Here is a 20,580-nt window from a genome sequence, read left to right on the forward strand (position 1 = left end):
ATGCACTATTGTACATGTCATTGACTGGAGAGCTGCACTACAAAATTTAGAGAATTGCAAATTTTGAAGGATGGCTCTGTGTTTCATTTCATGTATCATTTTGGAAAGTGCAAATAATATAGACTCACCTTTAAATGTGAACTGGATCTTCCAGGTTTTTCTTAATCTGCCTTCTCATGTTAAAGACTATGCAAGTCTCTGAAAGAAGCAATGTATCAGATTCTTACCTGGTGAAAACAGGCTGTTTATGGCATCTTCAGTTATGTAGTCACTGAGCATAACTTTATGACCACTGCTCCATAGCAATTGTTGTTATACTTCACCGTATAGATGGGTTTATGAAGCATTTGTGTATCCTTCTGCTGTGCTGAAGAAGAATTCCACGAAACAGTGGGCATATCTAGAATCACTGTTCACAACGTCTGTTTGCGAACTACTTCGGCAGCATTGGACGTCATAAACAAAGGTTTACAGCCTGTTTTTACCAGATAAGAATCTGATACATTGTTTCTTTCAGAGACTTGCATAGTCTTCAAAGACTTTCAGAGACTTATAAGACTTATGGTTATCTGGTTTTATGTTTTCAAGAGAATCCATTAGAGTGCATATTTTGTGACTTTCAGAGATTCATAAGTTTTCTGTTTATGTGTTTTCATATACAGTATTTCATATTATATAAAGAGCGTATATTGATATCGTATCATTGTATTTGATCATCGTGTTGCCTTGGATATTACTATTGTTTGCAACATGGGGTTAAATTGTTTGGTTACTTCTCATGTTAAAGGGCCGGAACAAGGGTAATCTCGTTTTTTGCTTGGTTTGTAGAGAATTTTTGCTCTATTCTAAATAAAGTGCAACAGGCTCTATCTCTCTCTCTTGCCAGCCTCTGCCTCTCCCTAAGAGGTTCTTCCCCTTTTGTTTCAGGCTTCAGAGAACTGGCACCTCTTTTCAGTACTATAGTGCTAAGCCAGAAAAGGGAGGTCACCGATTAAGACAGGGGTTTTGTGCAGTGTCTATTGTATTATTATGAACCGTATGCTAACTGTCCCGATTCTGCTCATGTACTAGTCTGCCATTAGGATTAGCAAAGATCATTAATTCCCATGTGGTTTACAAGTGTCTGGCACATCAGAGCACCTGAAGTTGCACTCAGCTCAGTCCAAGCCCAAAGTTTCACCCTTTCTTGATCCCAATAATCCTACACTCACCAGTCCTGAACACCTCAATCCACAATCACAGATGTCAGTCAGTTTTAGCAACAACCTCTTCCTAGGAAGCAACAGCATCATTGTTCTGTCAGATGGGCAAGGAATCTCTAAAAATTACCAGCATCGAAGAGTAGGGTTCCCTACTCATGGGGAAAACCATGAAGTTAAAGTGGTATTAAGTACAGTATATAGATTTGAAGCAGATCTATGCCTCAGTGCCCAAATGGAGAGAAACTCAATACCCTCCACTATTGCACAAGGAGAAACAGGCTTCTCAAGGCATCAGTGTTTGCAAGACAGTTGTTTTCATAGCCTTGTTTTCAGTTCCATTCTAATTATTCTTAGTGCTACGATAACTATCTTACTGTAACTAAAACCAACATAGCAATTACACAAGGAAGATTGCAGACTAGCAAGAGATTTTATGCAGGGTAGCCGCTTAAAGGAGTGTCTCTAACACTGTGGTTTTGTTTGTTTTAAAAAATTAACAACAGGTGTATCCCAGGTGAACCTTCTCCAGTCCCAAACATATTCATGGGTACCATAAGTCCATCCCACTCATTTCAGCAAAACCTATTTCTAGAAGTCTGGGCGTGTGTGGAGAGATAGGTGCGCCTAACACCGTCAATTTAATGAGGCTTAAGCACACCTAACTCTGAATAAAAACAAATTGCAAAAGCACTTTCTTGGCTGTGAGTCTAAGTACATTACTTGAAATTCCACTGAAGCCAAAATGTCATCTTTAGAGGGCACTGCCTACCCAGCAAGGTGTGGCAGAAAGAAGTGAGAGAAGGTGGCACCTCTAGTGATGGAATATCCTCCGCTGGGAAGTTCTGTATTTGTTCTGGCACCAGGCGAAGATTTTGGCATCAAGAAAATACTCCCCATCTTTTAAAAATGTTTTTTTTAAGTGTTTCTAAGATGAACTGTTGGTGAATTTCAGTTCTTATTGGTTTTAATCCATTGATTTAATCTCTGATGCTTAATTTTATGCTGCATTTGCGTTTTTGTGCTTTAATTTATTATTTGTATTGTAAGCTACCCATTAGTTCTGGTTGTAGGGCAGCATAAATGCCATAAATAAATGGCGTTTGCTTCCATATATGCTAATAGGGGAGAGAGTGAGAGTTCTTGTTTCAAAAGTTGCATTTCTACAAATGCAAGTACTAAAGAGGGCTTGACATTCTGCATTGCTTCCCCCGCCCCCTGAGCTCCCTATCCCTTTGCAGTTTTATTGGGAATTGTGCCAGTAAGTTCAATGGGGCTGCTCTTAAGTCAGTGCACAGGATTGCATTGCAAGTGCTTTCAGATCTTGCAGCCCATGCCTCCATGTGTTGCCAGTCAATGTAGGCCAGGGATTGGAGTCTGTGAGCTTCATTCAGGTGGTCTGAGACATGTCTGTGAAGAACGGTGGGTGCGGTGGGTGCTAGTCATTCTTAGAACCTGGAGGTCCTCCGGGAAGGTGAACAGAATGGATCAGAAGTGATATGGGGAAGAGGCATTTGAAAGGAAGCAGTGAGAAAGATATCCAATAAATGGGAACAAAGGTGAGAAGAACAAACCTGAAGTCATAGGAGTAGGAGGATAGCAAAAAACCCTTTTCTAATAGGTCTGTACTGTACATGGTAGTTACACCCAGCTGCTGCTTATCTGTTGTTGGGTAAACTCATTAATAAGCTGCTGTCATCTTCTATCTAAAAAAGTTAATGGGAGGCTAGGATCAAGAGGTTCAGTTTTAATATATTTGTTTTTAATGGTGGCAATCTGTTGACGCCAAGAAATAAGGAATTTCCCCACCCTTCAGCACAACATGAGAAATAAAAATACAGTTAAAACCACACAGCATTTAGCGTAGTACATTACAAATGCTACAACAGGCACACAAACCATTAAGTGTTCTGCCAAGACCCTCTGCAATTTTCAACTGGCGTGGACGGTACTGAACTAGATGGGGCAGTAAAAGGCAGCTGGTTATGCACTGAAGTCAATAGGAACTACTATGAAGCAAAGGGTATACAGCAACTTCAGTCCTATACCCGGAAAGATTTTACAATAGTCAAAAATGCACCCATCAGCCTCAACTGTGATTAACATAAGACTGATACTTGCAAGCAAAACAAATATTTAAAAAGGAACATTTACTATCCTCCAACACTACTAATTATTATTCCCAAGAAACACAACCACCCAAATTTGTACTCTTTTTTGTTATTTTTATTCAGTTGTATCCGCCCCCCCTCAATTGGAGCTTATTTCTTTTCTTACGTTTTTGATTGAATAAATATATGGTATATAAACATGTTTAAAAATACAGGAAGAGGATCCTCACTGCAGATTAATTTCCCTCAATAACATGGCCCATAGGTTTCACTGTTAGGGTATAATTAATTACTTAATGTAAGTAAGGCTGCATTGATCAGGAAACAAAACTCTGGGAAGATACAGGAATGGATAAGAGCAGAAACGAAAAGAAATAAAAACAGCAGAGAGGTTAAAGTGGAACAAACCCACTTCTTACCTACTGAGAAGCTGCTTTTCTACTTCTTTGATTGAGCCATTACCCAGAAACTCCTGGCTACACTCCTTTCCGCACCCAGTTGGGAGTACTGTATGTCTCAGGAATCAATGGGACATACTTCTAAACTGACACATATAGCATTACACTGTTAGTAGACTGGATGTTGGTCCCTTCTGGTATTCTTCAGAAGAGTAAATTACATTCTGCAGAGCCTCTGTTTCCCATTCTGTGAAATGGTGGTAGTGCTACTTCCTTCCCACCTGGGGCTGATTAATGCAAATTGGCCACAAACGTGAGATTCCTTAGCTAATTACACTTCCTCCCCCAGTGCTTGCTAATTGGTTTGCATTCCCTAAAGAAGTGGAGTGTATACTTAAGAGCATTGCCAAGAATGCCCAAGTTCTTCTGCACCCACTTTCCTTGCCTCAGCGTGATAATTACCATGCTTCAAAACTACCATAGGTGACAGTCCTAAACTTGCTTACCTGAGAGTAAGGCCCACTGAATTCAATGGGACTTACCTCTGAGTAGACATTATCAGGCTTGCAGTCATTTATTTGTTCACTCAGCTCCTAAAATACATTTGCATACCCTCCAACATTACTTCAGTGAAAATAGGGACATGGGTGGTGCTGTGGGTTAAACCACAGAGCCTAGGGCTTGCCGATCAGAAGGTCGGTGGTTCGAATCCCCAAGGGGGTGAGTTCCCATTGCTTGGTCCCTGCTCCTGCCAACCTAGCAGTTTGAAAGCACGTCAAAGTGCAAGTAGATAAATAGGTACCGCTCTGGCGGGAAGGTAAACGGCGTTTCCGTGCGCTGCTCTGGTTCACTAGAAGTGGCTTAGTCATGCTGGCCACATGACCCAGAAGCTGTACGCCGGCTCCCTCGGCCAATAAAGCAAGATGAGCGCCGCAACCCCAGAGTCGGTCACGACTGGACCTAATGGTCAGGGGTCCTTTACCTTTACCTTATTCCATAATAATAATCATAATTTTATTATTCATACCCCACCTATCTGCCTGAGTTTCCCCAGACACTCTGGGCAGCTTCCAACATATGTAAAACATAATAAAACATTAAGCATTAAAAAGCTTCCCCTAAAGGGCTGCCTTCAGATGTCTTCTAAAGGTTGTATAGTTACTTGTTTTCCAAGTCTTATATTTATTTAAGATATCTATTCCCCATTTTACCAAGTCCACAAGGCAGATTATAGCAAAACTTTTACAACAACAACAACAACAACTTAATAGTAAACGTAATAAAGATAACAAAATAATAATAAAGATGAAATTACAACCAACGAGATGATCAGCTAACAGAAAATAGCAGAAAACCCAGCAACTGATTACCCATGAGAGATTCAATAATCAGTATGTCACTCATCATTCACCCCTAAAAGATATCTGAAGGTAGTTCTCACTCGTGTCTAAAGGCTAATAGGGAAGGAGAGAGACAAGACAAGAAAATTATGTAGCCTTCAGGCTGCTATTGGGAAATTCTACAGTATCACCTGCTCTACCGCCAACTGTGTGGGACAATTTGCTGCCTGAGGCAAAGGAAAAGATGGCACACCCTACCCAAGCAACATACAGAAGCCAACCAAACTGGAAACTTTCTGGAGTCGTGGCTTCCAACAAGATCTCCTGAGATCTCTCACGAGTTCCACAAGATCTCGTGAGACATTGGCAAAAGCCACGGCCCCCACACAACCCCAGCAGCAGCAAGAGACAGCAGGGCGCCCACAGGGTCACCACTGTGTGGGATTTTGCCACCCCATGATCTGTTGGGCCTGCTGGAAGCTACAACTAACCTAAACACTGTCCAGGATAGCATATCTGGTCAGCAGGCTAGTTTAGGGGCCCCAGGACAGGCCACTGCCCACTTTTTGCCTAATGGTAGGGCTGGTCTAGAGGGAGTCAGGGTGAGACAGCAAGCAGAGAACTCTTGTCAATCAGGAGCAGGCTGAAGTTATCCTTGGATCTCCTGGTAGATATCTGGGTGAGTTGTGGCAGGTTGGCATGGATTTCTGCCTTCCAATTTATAACAATAGCTTCCAAGTTATAACAATAGTTATAACAATAGAAGTTTATTTTAAAGCAATCTCTGCCATGATGACGTCTGTTTTTGGGCTAATTGCTTATTATTCTCCAAGTTCCTCTCCCTTTGAGATGCGCTGCTTTCCTCATATTGTTCGTTTTCAGTTATTTGTTTAGTATCCTTACCAGCAAGGCTGAAGCCAACATAAAAAGATTGTTGACTTTAAAGACATTTTAGACAGTGTATCTATAGTGCAGGCTCCTTTCTGTGTATGTTAAACATTTGCTGTCATTATGAAACCTACAGCAGCCATAACTTTCAAGTGAGCCCTAATGAATCAGGAGTCCAAAGGTCGCTGGCATCAGGTTTTGAGCTTTATATGTTCAGAAAGGCCACAGCAGCCAGGGAGAGGCATCATTAGAAGGACTTTTTACTTTTCATAAACCTGCTTATGACTTTGGCATACAACTGGGAGTTCACATGATAGGGTGCTGATGACATGATGAAGAAAAAGGATTTTGTGCTTACAGAAAAATAATATTGCTGGAAGAAGGCTTAGGCTAGCATCCTTCTATCAGACATTTAGTTTTAGGACTTCTTTGGATGGAGAACCATTCAATCGTGTGAGCTCCAACCTGCAGTCTCAAGTAGACATGAGATAATCCAGGCATGACATCTCATCTGCTGCTTAGGAGATGGAGACCGCCCACACCATACGTTTAAAGAACCCCCCCAATGAATTCTGGGAATGGTGAGTTACCCCTCACAGAGCTACAATTCCCAGCACCCTTAGCAAACTACAGTTTCCAGGATACTTTGGTGGGGCCGGGGATGTGCTTTAAAGGTAAAGTTTGTATGCAGCAGAAGTCAGGTCTAGGAGGTTTATGTTATGCTTTAAATGCCATTTTAAACTGATGACTTCCTTTTTAAATGCTCTTTTGTTTTTGTTAGCCACCTTAGCTATTAATTAACGGGGTTGCTTATTCTGATGCATTTTCCTAGAGAAATACTCTAAAATGAACTATACACACGTTGTCCTTAGAACAACAATCAGCATTGCTGCAGCAGATAATATTAAGCTGGCAAATGAAGCTGCTTATGGAGGCTGTACGTTTCACACACTGGGAAGTGTTTCTTTGGACATGAGGAACAGAGTAGATACCAGAAGCAATACTTCCGTAGACGTGGAGAATGAAGGTGGCACATTGGGGAAGGGCTGATGCTCAGAGGTTAAAGCACTTGTCTTGCTTGCAGAAAGTCCCAGGTTAAATCCCTGGCACCTCCAAGTAGGGCTGGGACAGACTCCTGCCCAAAAGTCTAGAGAGCAGCTGGCAGTCAGTGTAGATCAGGGGTGAGGAACATCTTTCAGCCTGAGGGCCACATCCCATTCCGGGCAATCTTCCAGGGGCCACAGGCCAGTGGTGGGTGGGGCTCAGGCAAATGTGGGTGGAGCAACAAATGCATAGCATACCTTTCTACAGTAGGCTGATTTATGTACACACTCCTGCACTGCAGGGCAGGGGCGTAGCATGGGGTGGGGGACTGTCAGGGTGCTCACCCTGGGTACGTTTGGGGGGGGCACAACTTGCACCACCTACCCAGCCGAGTCAGCCCTACGCCACTTTGCGAGGCTGGGATCTGATCAGATCTCAGCATCACAACGTGGCTCGAGGAGGGTGGCGTGAGAAGAATGCCAAGCACCCTTTGATCCCAGCCTTGCCCTTGAGGGGCTGGGATGGAAGGCTGCATGGCATCCTTTTCACTCCATCCTCCCCAGATCCTAACCTTGCAAAGCAGGGCCTGTGCCACTTTGCGAGGCTGGCATCATTCCAACCTTGCAAAGTGGTTTGGGGCTGGTGTCACTACGTGGGTGGCAAGGGCTGGTGTGCAGCAGGCTCCATTCATCCTCCGTGCTCTGCGCCATGCCCCCCTGGCACACACATGTGCCCCAAGCACCATAAAAATACGCTCCACTGCTGCAGGGGATTGGATTAGATGATGCTCAGGGTCCCTTCTGACTCTACAATTCTGTTAATTTATACAGAGGCACACACAAGCGCATGCATGCATGCACACTGGATGACAGTTAAGAGATCAACTCCTCTTACAACATTAAGAGGTGACACCTGAAAATGTTTTCCTTTAGGGCAAGAATTATTTGTGCACAGAGGACGCACACTCCCTGTGTTACTGGGTGAGTCATTATTCTGGGTGTCCCTTCTGACAGGAAGGTGGCAAGGCCCAAGAAGCTTTCTCCTCCAAGGAGTAGGTAATTCTGCAGTGACTCATCAGAGAGGCAACAGGCAGCCTCCTTCTTGGATAGGTACTTCGGACTCACAGGAGCTTTTTCTGAACAGTACAAGGCTCTGCATGTTTACTCAGGAGTTAGCCCCTCTGTCTGACTCCCAAGAAAGTGAGCATAGGATTGTAACCTAATTCCCTTAATTTTCACAGCACACCTGCAATTCTCCCAGTTTGGGAATGAATGGTCTAGAGCAGCCTTTCTCAACTTTGGGTCCCCAGATGTTGTTGAACTACAACTCACATCATCCCTGAGCGCTGGCCATGCTGGCTAGGAATGATGGGAGATGTAGTCCAACTACAGCTGGGAAAGTTGAGAAAGGCCAGTCTAGAGACACCTCAGAACCTACAGCTCTATGTCCTGGGTGAATACAGGGAGCTGCCTTATATTGGGCTAGACCATTGGTCCACCTACACTGACTGGCAGCAGCTCTCCAGGGTTTCAGTCTGGGCTCTTTCACAGCCCTACTTGGAACTGCAGGGCATTGAACCTGGGACCTTTGGCATGCAGAGCCGACAATCTACCACTGACCTACGGCCCGTATGAGCACCTGAGGGCTTGTCTCCATTAGTGCAACTCCACTAGTTAATTTTATCTTGGATTCAAGCCAATACACAATTAATCTGCTTGATCAGGACCTTAGACTGAAGCGATCACCATGCTGGCATCAGCATGGTTACCTGGACTGGGGTCAGGACTGTGTCCTTCTAGGCTGCGCCTGGTTTAAATTTCCTGAGTTTTCTCTTTTTCTTTCTTCTTCTATCCACTTTATTCTTCCTTATGTTTCGTTCTGTTTCTTGATGCTCTGAGTTAATGAGGGAATGCAGAGGAAGGTGATGGATGGAAGGGGAAAGACCCTGTTTGAGAAGCAGGGAAGGGAAGATCTCCCAGGGTGGGGGCTGGGAGAAGAAAGGGAAGCTCCCAGGTGAGAGCTGGGAGCATTTGCCAGCTTTTATCTGTGATAAGAGTTAAGATCTACCTCCGATAGGGGACTTTGTATTTTCTTCCCCTCTCCCTCTCCCTCTTTTTTGCTTTTGTTTTAAATTTTTATTTAGATTAGTTTGTTATTTATTGTATTGTATGCTGGAAAATGTCCATAAATAAAAAGCAAACAAACAGGGAACACAATGTCCCGCAGCCATTCTTCTCATGACAACCTTAAGGGGAAAGCAGAATGGCTTGATTACTCACAGCACACACCTGCCAACCTGGTGGCACACCGAGCGGAAAATACTTCTCCCCCTGCTTTGTGCTCACCCCCAGCAGGGTGGAAGAGGAGAAAGCACTGCCCACACCCACCAGTGTGCAACCGCAGGCGATGCGCAGTGAGTGTAAGCCTTGGTGCACATGACCTGACCCAGAGATATGAGCCGGGCTTGATATGCCAGGCAATGGCCAGCCACCCACCCTGGCATGGCTGCAGGCTGTGCCAGGCTTCCTCAGCACTGCCACCTCCTCCTCAAACCGTGTCCCATTCTGACTGGGTCACAGATTCCAACAATGTACAAAGAGCCCGTTTCAGAGAGCGCGGCCCCACCTCGAGCCTTGCCAGCCTTGGCAACCGTTAGTCACAGCCCTCTGGGGAAGCTCTGCCCATTGCCCCTGTCTGTTTCAATGGGGCTTTTACAGGAGAATTTCCTGGGTGGGTAGTCCCCACTGGCACTTATCCTGCCCCCCCCCCCCCGACTCCATTCCTTCATCCAATCTGCCCATTCTGGCTTTCTTTCTTTTTTTTAATCTTCAAGATGTTGTTCTTAAGAAAGCTTGTGACAGGAAATCCAGCGGCAGCTTGATAAGACCTCTGTCCCCGTGCAGAGTTTTATCCCCCAGCCAAAAGATTAACACACAGCTGTGTGTGTGTGTGTGTGTGTGTGTGAGAGAGAGAGAGAGAGAGAGAGAGAGAGAGAGAGAGAGAGAGAGAGAGAGATGGCATAAGCTGCAATCAGGTTATATACACACTCCTTAACTGTTCAAGTATATCAGACGTTCCTACTATTTTATGTAAACCGCTCAAGAGATTGTTATTATTTAATTAAGCAGTATAGATGCTGTGAAATAAGTAAAACCGTAGATCTTGGGTATATGCATATTTAGCCATTTTTAGGTCAAGGGCGAATAGAAGCATGGAGCATTTCTGAGGGCCTGGTAGTGTGTAAGTCCTCCACAGAACGGTTGCAGTGGCTGCCCAGAAGGTACAAGATAAGAAAGGAGGAAGAGGCCTTAGAGGCCTTCCTCAGTCTGCCACAACCTGGTACCTTTCAGCTGTTTTATACTACTCCCATTAGTTCCCAGTCAGTGGTAGTCCAAAACAGCTGGAGAGCACCAGACTGGGGGAGATCGTGCTACATGATGGGCTAGGGGAGAGTCAAGTGGGGGTGATGGACCAAGGATCAAACAAAGGGAGGTTCTGCTTTTTACAAAAGTCCCCCACCTACAAGAACATGCTGCAAACTTTCTGGATATAGATTCACACATCATCATCATCATCATCATCATCATTATTATTATTATTATTATTACTTTATTTTATTTTAATTCACTCTCTAGGGTCCCGGGACAGGTTATAACAATTAACATACAATTTTAAGAACAGTTCAAAACAGCTCACAATTGCAAAAATAAGATGGAAACACACATCTCAGGTGTCAAAGTCCAGGGCAATGAGGTGTGTCTCTGGCATTTGCTGAATCCATTTTGTATTCAGTGGCAGTCCCACATAGGTGTGCCCTGCAATAATCCAGCCTGGAAGTAACTAGAGCACGGGGCACAAATCACTGTTGTCCAAAAGAGGCTCTAGCTGGTGAACCGGCTATAGCTGCAAAAAGGCACTGTTATCCCCCCTGAGGTATCCTGAGCCTCCAGTGCCCATGTTGAATCCAGAAGCACCCCCAACCAACAGACCAGCCCTTCCAGAGCAATGCAAATCCATCCATAACAGACTGTCTTCCCACATTCTGGGTGTGAGAACTTGGGACAAAACACACCTCTGCCTTTTCAGGATTCAGCCTCAACTTATTGGCCCACATTCAGCCCATCACAGCCCCCAAGCACCTTTCTAACACCTCAGCTGCCTCTTCTGGTTCAGAAGGAACAGAGAAAGTGAGATTATATTGGCTATCTATCCAACCTTTCTTTTAAAAGATCCAAAAAAAGAATTTCTTTCACCAGCTTTTAAAATTATTTGTTGCTGAGTTTCTCTCATGGCTACCAAATTTCTTTTCGTCACGGCTCCTGTGCCTTTAACAGCAAACAGAAATTCAGCAGGCACAGCATGGAGATGCACTGGAGATGGGAAACCATTCACCAGCTAAATTTTGCTTCTCCCAAAGCTGAAATAGGTATAGAAACCGTGCTGGAAAGAGTTGGCAACCCTAAAATGTCTTCTAGCCACTCTGTATGCTTTGTGTACATCCCATAGTAATGTGCATGCACCACTTTCAGCTTACTATGCAAGCATGCCCACAAAAATACAGGCACAAGGAGCAAATAAGGACAAATGGAAAAACAACCCTAAACCAGCACTTTGATAAACACATGAACTCTGGACAGAAAATGATTATACCTAAGAGACTCTGATTTCTGACAAAGTGTGTTCAGTTTCCAGTCTCCTGGTTGTCTTTCATGAGTATAGTGTGTGTTTATATCAAAATAAAGCCTAGGATGCAATACAACAAAAACCTATTTCTTCAGCTGCATCTCTGTCTGTCTGTCTGATATTTTCTATAAGGAAGAGGCCATAGCATGTCCCTGAAGCAGCTCAAAGTGCTTGAGGGATATGGTGGCATTTCAAGCAGGCACCACAGACGCAAAGAAACATGATGGTATTAGAAGCAGCTGCTTGGACAGCAATCTGGGAAAGGGCCTTCTTAATGTGAGCTGGCACCCGCAGGGAATATTGGTCAGGTTCCCTCTCTGCATTCGGCTGGGTGCACTCTGCATCCAGTTTTGGGTCGTCTGCATATTTGCAGAATCCAAACCAAGGGATATAGATTTCTGGCACAGCGCCCCAGCAGGAAAGGATGTCACACCTGCAGCAAACTTCCTGTCTCTACTGCAAAGCTACCTTGCGTCAGTCGGTCCAGCTACTAGGCTGGGAGCTTTGCCACAGCCTGTGGTAATTGTAGGCTTCGGTCCAAGTCTACTGTTTACAACAAGACTTCACTGCAAAGACTCAAGGATTCTCAAAGGGCATCAGGGAAGGGAAGATTGGGCATTTCTCCCCTCCAAAAGACACAGACGAAATGCCATCTTCCTAGACCTAGGGTTGGTTTGTTTTTTAATGCCCCTGTCTCTATTGCCTCACCAAATGCTGCACAGATTATCCCCACTTTTACTTCTCTATTTGGAATGGAACTTATCTTTGGAGGCGGGGCTTCAGGGAAAGGGGCCGTAGCTCAGTGGTAGAGCATCTGTTTTGCATGCAGAAGGTCACATGTTCAATCCCCAGCATCTCCAGGTCAGGCTGGGAGAGAATCCTGCAATGAAACCCTGAAAAGCCACTGCCAGTCTGTGAAGACAACACTGAGATGGGTGGCTCAATGGTCTGGCTTCATATAAGGCAGCATCCTATGTTCCCCTCTTCTATCCAGGCTGAGTACTGACTACAGTCTTTCAGAAATCTGAATAAAGTACAGAAGAACCACAGTAACATGCATATTTAAAAAAAAACCATCCATCCCACTATAGGCAAAGCAGATTTTCCAAGCAATGCAAATTCTGCTGGACCAAAGGCTAATGGGATAGAAAAAAAGAGAGCACACGTACCAACAGGCAGCGATAGCTCTATTGTACTATTTTCAAGTTTCTGAAAAAATTTCACCCAGTTCCTACTTGATGTCAAATTTGGCCCCAGATTTGAAGCACACATGGATCACATACCCTATGGCGTGCCCTGCCATCCAGCGCAGGGGGGAGGGAAAGGTACTATAGATTATAGTGACTAGAGTTTGGTGGATTAGATAACGTAGATGGAAAAGAGATAATCAATAGGAAAAATTAAATGAAGAATTTCCAGGTGAGACAAGGATTTGTTTGGGAATGTGTGGCCACTCTGCTCATCACATAATTATCACTGCCTCTCTGTTTCCCTGCGTTTACTTTTTCTTCTGTTTACAATCCCACCACTCTAGCAGGTGTGTGGGACTAGCACATAATGAATCTGATGGCATGGGTGGTAGTCCATTAAAGCTTGTGCCATTAAAAAAAATGCTGGTGTGGAGGGAGAAGCACAGCAGTTCCAAGGAATGGGGGAATGGGCTGCTTTTCTTGATAATTGTGATTCCTTGTGATCTGAGCTCTGCTGTATAGGGAGTTGAGGGGCTGTAGGTCAGGGAAGAGCCATAGGTCAATGGTAGATCACATACTTTGCATGCAGAACCAGAGAATTGTAGAGTTAGAAGGGATCCTGAGGGTCATCTAGCCCAACCTCTGCAATGTAGGAATCCTGCCCACCACCATCCCTGGGTGGCCATGAACCACCAACCTTTTGGTCAATTGCCAGTGTGACTTGGTAGGATGTATCTTCCTGTGCTCCTATGTATAGTGAGGTAGTGAGCCTTGTGGATGATTCAGTTTCTGCTGAAATGTATGTATATTTTGGGATTTACAGATGACTCAGCCCCTTCCACTCTCAGCAGTGACTGCGGAGGGGCATAAACGCATCTGAACCTCCAGGAAATTTGTTGGTTAACTGAGTAACACTCTCAGCCTAAGGTCTAGCTCAACATGCAAGTTCATCCCATGATGACTGCAACATCAAGTGATGACTGGCATATGTGAAAGAGTCAGCTGCAATCTATCACCACAAATGGTTATTTATATCACAAAATGCCCCAACTCGGATGCTATACTTTTTCAGTGTAGTCAAGTTCATATATTCCACTCCCAGCCATGGTGCATTGACTCATGTGATGTACATATGTGCCAAAGCAGCCTATAAATGATTGCCAAGTATGTCCCTGGTTCAGATCTAACTCAAACTCACCAGGTTGTCTTTGGCAAGCCACCACTGGCCTTCCACCTACAAATATGGGGATAAAAATACTGCCCTACCTAACAGGGTTGTTCTAAATATTACTGAGTTGGTTTGTGTGAAGAACTTTCAGCAGGCAAAAAGCTCTGCTATGCTATCCTTGCTGCTGATGGGGACAGCTTTCCTAATTGTGAAAATTCTACTTTGGGGGAATATTTGCTCTTGCCTGATCTACTTAGTGGTCCTGAAAATGTGCCAAGAGGACAGCTTTAACGTGGCCCAAGAGGAGAACCCAGCAGGTAGAACCCACAAATCCCTGGAGAAAGGAAAGCTTGGGGGGGGTCCAAGTCTTCTTTCTCTTCCATCCCTCCTGCTTGCTCTCCCCACCCCTTCTTTCCATAATACAGCCTAAGTAGGTTTACATCTGCAGCACAGGCTCCCCTCCCCTCCCCACAACACCTTTGTTGTGCTCCTGCAGACAATCACATCTCCCTGGGATGGAGCAGCACCGGATGGTCCTTCCTTCACCACAATATACAGAGAGGGAGAGCTCTGTCTGTCTAGCTGTGCATCTTCAGACATTGCCAGTGGCCCTATGTATAAGCCAAGGGAAAGAAGCCCAGCTTCTGTATCAAACCCTGTCTAGGGATCATTTAAAATCAACAACACAATGAGCAATACGCTTGAGGGAGTGGATCAAAAAGGAAAACCTGTGCTTATTCTATAGAATAAGTGTTCAAAATAGCACCTCTCTTTATCTCATCTCTCCCTCCCCCCTTATTTACTGCCTATAGCACGGTGCAGGCTTGGCACAAATACACCATCAGTGCCCTCCTGGCATTGAGAGCTGGGCAGCAGATGGGCTGTTGCTGCAGTGCCTGCGCTTGTAGTTTCCCAGCCTTGCTTTGAGGTGTATCTCTCTCTCTCTCTCTCTCTCTCTCTCTCTCTCTCTCTCTCTCTCTCTCCCCCCCCCCCCTTTGTAGGGTGGGAAAGGCAGAGTGGGCTTGTAATCTAGCCTTGGCTTTGCAATGCAGGAGATCCCCATCATCCCCCACCTCCAGAGACAGACAGAGAGAGAGATGCTGAGGTTATGGTCTTTCAGAAGGGGCAGCATCTTCTCTCTGGTCATGTCTTAGCCATCCCTGCAGATACAGGTGGGTCGTTTCCCTACAGTGCTAAAGAGGAGAAGGAAACCCAACCCCCCCCCAGTTCCGTCTTTTCCCCATACTACAATCACAAGTTACCCTCCCAACACACACACACACATCTGCAACCCCCAAGTGAAAGATCAAAAACACTTGGAGTTTCCTCCTGGATGGATGGTGCAGAGTGTCTGGTCCCCAGAACACCATTAGCTCCCTGACTCAAAGAATGGACTGATTGTGACCTCTTCCCGCACCCCTACAGTCTTAAAATAATTGTGCCTCCAAAGAAGCCCCCCCTTTCCTAACCATACACAAAGATCTGACGATCTGGTGGGGGGGAGGGACGAAGCGAGGAGGCACAAGTGGCAAGGGAGACCCTTGGGGTCAGGAGCGATGTGGGGTGGAATGGGAACACACGTCAAAAGGGAAGATGGGGGGAATGGGGAAGGGAAGGGTGGCAGTGAGATGGGGAGTGGGGGGTTCGGAGTGCAAGTGGGAAGGGGGGAAGCGGGGAAGGAGGGCCGGAGAGGAGAGCGTGACGGCGGGTGGGGGGCAGTGAGGGGGGGATTTCTCCCACTTACCCATCGCCCGTTGTTTTTCAGCAGCGGCGGCGGCAGCGGCGGCGGCGGCTCCTCTGCCTCGCGGGCCCCCGGTGGGGAGATGCTGGACTCCGCAGCAACCTCTCGCCCCATCCCTGATTCCGGCAGCCGTGGCCGCCCCCCGGCATGGCTCAGCCGGGGCGAAAGCCCTCCACCTCCCTGCTCCTCCTCCTTCCCCCTTCCAGCAGCAGCCTCTGCAGGGGAGGGAGGAGGCGAGCGACCCACACACCGGGGTGCGGAGCGTGGTTTGGGGGAAGAGAGAGAGAGAGAGAGAGAGAGAGAGAGAGAGAGAGAGAGAGAGAGAGAGAGAGACGCGAAGGGAGCGCAGGATGAAGAGAGGGGAGGATGATGAAGATGGTGGTGATTATGAAGGCGCAGAGAGAGAGAGAGAGAGGCAGGCGGGGCAGGCGATGGATCCGGGCAGAAATAGGGAATGTGTGCGTGGGGGGGGGGGAGGAAATCACCTCCTCGCGCAAGAATAATACTAATAGTTCTAATAATAATGCGGCCGAGGCTCCTCCTCCGCCTCCTCCGCCTCCTCCTCGGAGCCGCCAAAGGAGGGAGCCCGATGCTAACGGGGAGAGAGAGATCAGGTTGGGAGGGCTGCTCTCCTTCCCTCTCGCCTCGCCTCGCCTGGCAGGTCTCTATGCTGCTGCTGCTGCTGCTGCTGCTGCTGCAGTCATTCAAAAGCCCTGCGTGCGTGAGAGCGGGGGTCCGTCCGTGCCCCTTCCGCCCGCCGCTCTGCCCCCGAAGGTCTCAGCCCCCCCAAAAAAACCTCCTTCTGCCCCCGCCAAGCCAGATCGCCGCAGCTCCTTCCCCACCTTCCCGTCCCTCCTCCGGTTTAAAAATATCCCGCCCCCTACCCCGACGCAAAGTAGGGAAGGGAGCGGACGGGGGAGGGAATGAGGAGAGAAAGGACTCGTCGGGAGGAGAGGGATTAAGTCATCCGAGCATCATCGTGACCCCCAGAGGCGCTCTCTCTTTTTTGCATCTAGGTAGGAGTCGAGGGTGGGCTCCCCACCATCTTCAAAGCGAGCTCAACCCGACGCCCCTCACAGTGCAAAAACAAAAAAACCGGGACGGATATTTGAGTGTGGAAATCTACGCCTAGCAATTGGCGGCGGCTTTTGCGGCTTAAAGAGCTGTGTGTGTGTGTGTGTCTTTTTGTGCACTGGCGCTCCTGTTCTGCCTCTGCAATGGAAGGCAATACAAAGGAACGCCTTGTGTTTGGAAGCCGAGTTGGGAAGGGGTGGGAGCGGCGGGAGGGCGGGGAGGAGAAGGCGGGGTGGGCTCGGTGAGTGTCTGAACTGGGCACGACCACTTGTGCTGGGCGAAGGAATGCGCCAAGCTCGGGAGCGAAGGGGGCGGGCGGTGGGGAGCAGGCCCTTTCCCAAGGCACCTGAAAGGGCAGGGAAAGCTGCCAGGACGGTGCAGCGGACAGCCGGGAGTGGACTCGGCAAGGCCTGGATTTGAATCTGCTGTGCGTTCAAGGCACCGTCTGTAAAATGGGCACAACGGACACCCTGTTCCAGAGAGGGCCGTGGCAAAAATAGGTGGGTCGGGATGCAGTTTGAGGCACAGCTCAAGACTGGCAGACCCATGATGGGGGGGGGCGCATTTTAAGAGCCTTCCAGCAAACACTCCTTGCTACCTATCCATCACCAAAGAACAGGAAATGGAAGGCACATATTTACCTAAAATTTGCACAGGCTAACTTATATGTATGGATGCAAATTTAGACATTGATACAGTCATTCAGTACATCTGACCAGTGTGGCGGCTCAGTTTGCTGTCAATGGACCACCCTTCAAGGTCCCTGCTCTCCCTCCTGATGGATCTTGATCTATAGATTGGCCTTAGACTAGGCGGAGCATTTCAAACGCAGGACTATCCTCCAATATCCCTTCAAAAAGAGAGAACTGCTCTCTACGAAGCAGAAGGAAAGGCTACCCTGTTCCTGCCTCTAGGCAATAAATGTATAGGTCAGTACAATCCTCATCATTTCTATTCAGAACCAAGCCCCAGAGTTCTGTGCATCTTACTCGCAAGTAATCATGCACAGGTTAGCAGCCGTTGTTCATTTTGTTTTGCCGGTGATACAAATTATTCCCCTCCCTACAATAGTGGAACATTTGTTGTGCCAAGTTAATATTCCCCCAGCATTCAGACTGGGTTATTTTGTCACTGGGAAAATGCAGCAATCCAGCAAATGTGATTATGAATCCTATGTGGCAGTGCGGTTGCACAAGTCCCTCTTGGGCAAGGCTTGTGACATGGCAAGGGACGAAGACATGAGGACCTTTCAAGCTGTGTTCATCCACTGATTGAGTCACTGATTACTTTTAGCTATGAATTCGTTCATTTATTAAAGGAATTTGTAAGTTGCCTTTCAGAGCACAGGGCCTTTCATTTCATTGTTAAATTGCTTCCTAGGAAACACATTGAAGGAATTTGACAATTTAAACATCAACAATTTTTAAAAAGTCAAATCCAATGCAGACTGAGATAAAAATCTCCACCTATAAGTCCGGGGGGTGGGGAGGTGTTCAGGAGGTGCTGGAAAAAAAGAACGGGGGTGGCATCTGTCTGATATCATAATCTGACACTACATATTACATTACATATGTAGTTGGAGAGAGTTTGAAAGGGTAGGTACACCACACCGAGGCCCAGTTCCTACAGAAGTGTCTTCCTGATCAGATGATATATGCAGAAAGCAGAGCACAGTGATAGTTGGGGATATAAAGGGTACAGCAGTCTTTTCGGTATCCTGGCTCCAGGCAATGTGGGGCTTCTGAAACCATTACTAGCACCTTTAACTATTAGCAGTTTCATGGGGAAAACACTATGAGCAGGGTTGTTTTCAAGGGGTCTCCACGGTACCATTCAAACCCAGGAATGTTTTAATGTAGACTTTTTTTAAAAAAAAAGGGAAATTCTAGCAAGGCTTCTCACCCCACCTAGCAATTCCTTTACATTTTGTAAACCCTTTTGTTTATTCATTTTGCTTATTTCTTTGGAAATTGCACACTCCTCCAATGTTGGAATAATACACTACTCTCTTGATTCCCTCCCACCAAGTAGTGGTTTCGAGTGTGAATTCCCTCTACAGTAAGGCTGTCTCCTTCTGTTAGTTGGGAACAGATATTGTATTATTGGTGTTTAAACAGTGGTGCCATCAGACACAACTTTGGGGCAGAAGTCTGGGGCCCCCGCTTAGCAGAATGAGCAGGCGGGGCCATAAATACAGCAGCAGCTCTCTTACTGTAACAATGGGTGCTATTCTGGACTTTTTACATGGTTTACAGTGGTACCTTGGGTTATGAACTTCATTCTGGAAGTCCGTTCTTAACCCGAAGCATTCTTAATCCCAGGCGCGCATTCCCAACATAGGCCTACATAGGCCCTGGAAGCGGATTGCGTTTGTATCCCGGGGCAGAGTTCACAACCTGGGACACCTACTTCCAGGTTTGTGGAGTTCATAACCTGAAGCGTTCGTAAGCAGGACTGTTCGTAACCTGAGGTACTACTGTATTTCTTTGGATCGTGGCATCAGTGCAGCGGGCATAAGTTTAATATGAAAGATATCCCGCATGAACTATCTCTGACCCTGGTTACAAGCACCTATCTCATACATGACTCCGAGAACAGCTGAGGTCCTGACCCCTAATAGCTGAAGCAAAGATCAGCATTCTAATCCTTTTATTAGCCAGGAAGATTTATTAGCCAGGAAGATTGAGTGATCAGCCTCCCGTGGGCAGGAAGAAGACCAGAAAGACAAGAAAGATCACTTTTAAGGCAAATTTATGATTCAAGAACTGTAAAGATAAAATGTGGCCTTAAGCCACATTTTATCTTTAAGCTCATGTCATCCTCACTTCATACTTAAGCTCATGTCATCCTCACTTCATACTTATATTGCAGAAACACAATAGTAAACCAGGGAGAACAAACCACAGTTGAAAGGATTTGGTGTCATATTATTCACTCACTGAGCAAGCCCCTTCCCTTGGCTCATGAAAAGTTAGATACCAATTATATTTAAACCCAAGGTTTTACAATGGTTTGTCAACTCACTGTTCCAGTGGAACCCCTTCTTGCCACACATCAGCCCTATGTCTCACTGAGAGATTTCTGTTGCATGGCTGAAAGAGGAGTTTAGGGTAAACGCTTACATTTCGGAAAAGGAAAGATCTCTTGACTTTGTGTTCCATGAAACTCCAAGATCAGGTATTCCTTTCTTCTTTTTACTGTGAGTCTGTGGCACATAGCTGCACTCATTCACTGACCTTTGGGGTAGTTCTTTTTGGGATTAAAGTGTGCAGGATTAAGGTGTGTGTTGCTCGCATATTTGTATCTTACCCTCTAAAGCAGCACACACTCCCTCCCTCCCTCATATAATAAATCGATCTTTTCTACTTCCTGGTTTGATAAGTTCTTTATTGGGTATAATAAAGAACTAGGAACCTAATGATACACTGGGACTAGATATAGTATACAACTTAAGAGATATAGTATACAACTTAAAGAATGGGAAAGGCTGTGGAATAAAAGGATAAAATTTACAGCCTGTAATGCTTTGAAAGAGAATATGATGAAAATAATGTATAGATGGTATATTACACCAGTGAAATTAGCTAAAATATGTAAGACAAATAATAAATGTTGGAAATGTAAAGAAAAAGAAGGAACATTTTATCACATGTGGTGGGAATGTAATAAAGTAAAGAACTTCTGGGAAATGATATATAATGAGATGAAAAAGATGTTGAAATATACATTCTAAAAAAAAAACCA

At 45.9% G+C, this 20,580-nt stretch overlaps 1 protein-coding gene across 1 annotated transcript in view; it reads right to left on the bottom strand.

Annotated features, from left to right (window-relative positions):
* MGAT3 (beta-1,4-mannosyl-glycoprotein 4-beta-N-acetylglucosaminyltransferase) overlaps window positions 1-16,951 on the bottom strand; it is a 49,628-nt gene extending 32,677 nt beyond the window's left edge. The window contains exon 1 of the mRNA XM_083573896.1: window positions 15,766-16,951. The gene's annotated coding sequence lies outside the window, so the exon portion shown is untranslated. The remainder of the gene's footprint in view (window positions 1-15,765) is intronic.
* Window positions 16,952-20,580: the final 3,629 nt, after the last annotated feature.

Source organism: Podarcis filfolensis (genome assembly GCF_964270895.1).
Source record: "Podarcis filfolensis genome assembly, chromosome: 10".
Taxonomy (NCBI): Eukaryota; Metazoa; Chordata; class Lepidosauria; order Squamata; family Lacertidae; genus Podarcis; species Podarcis filfolensis.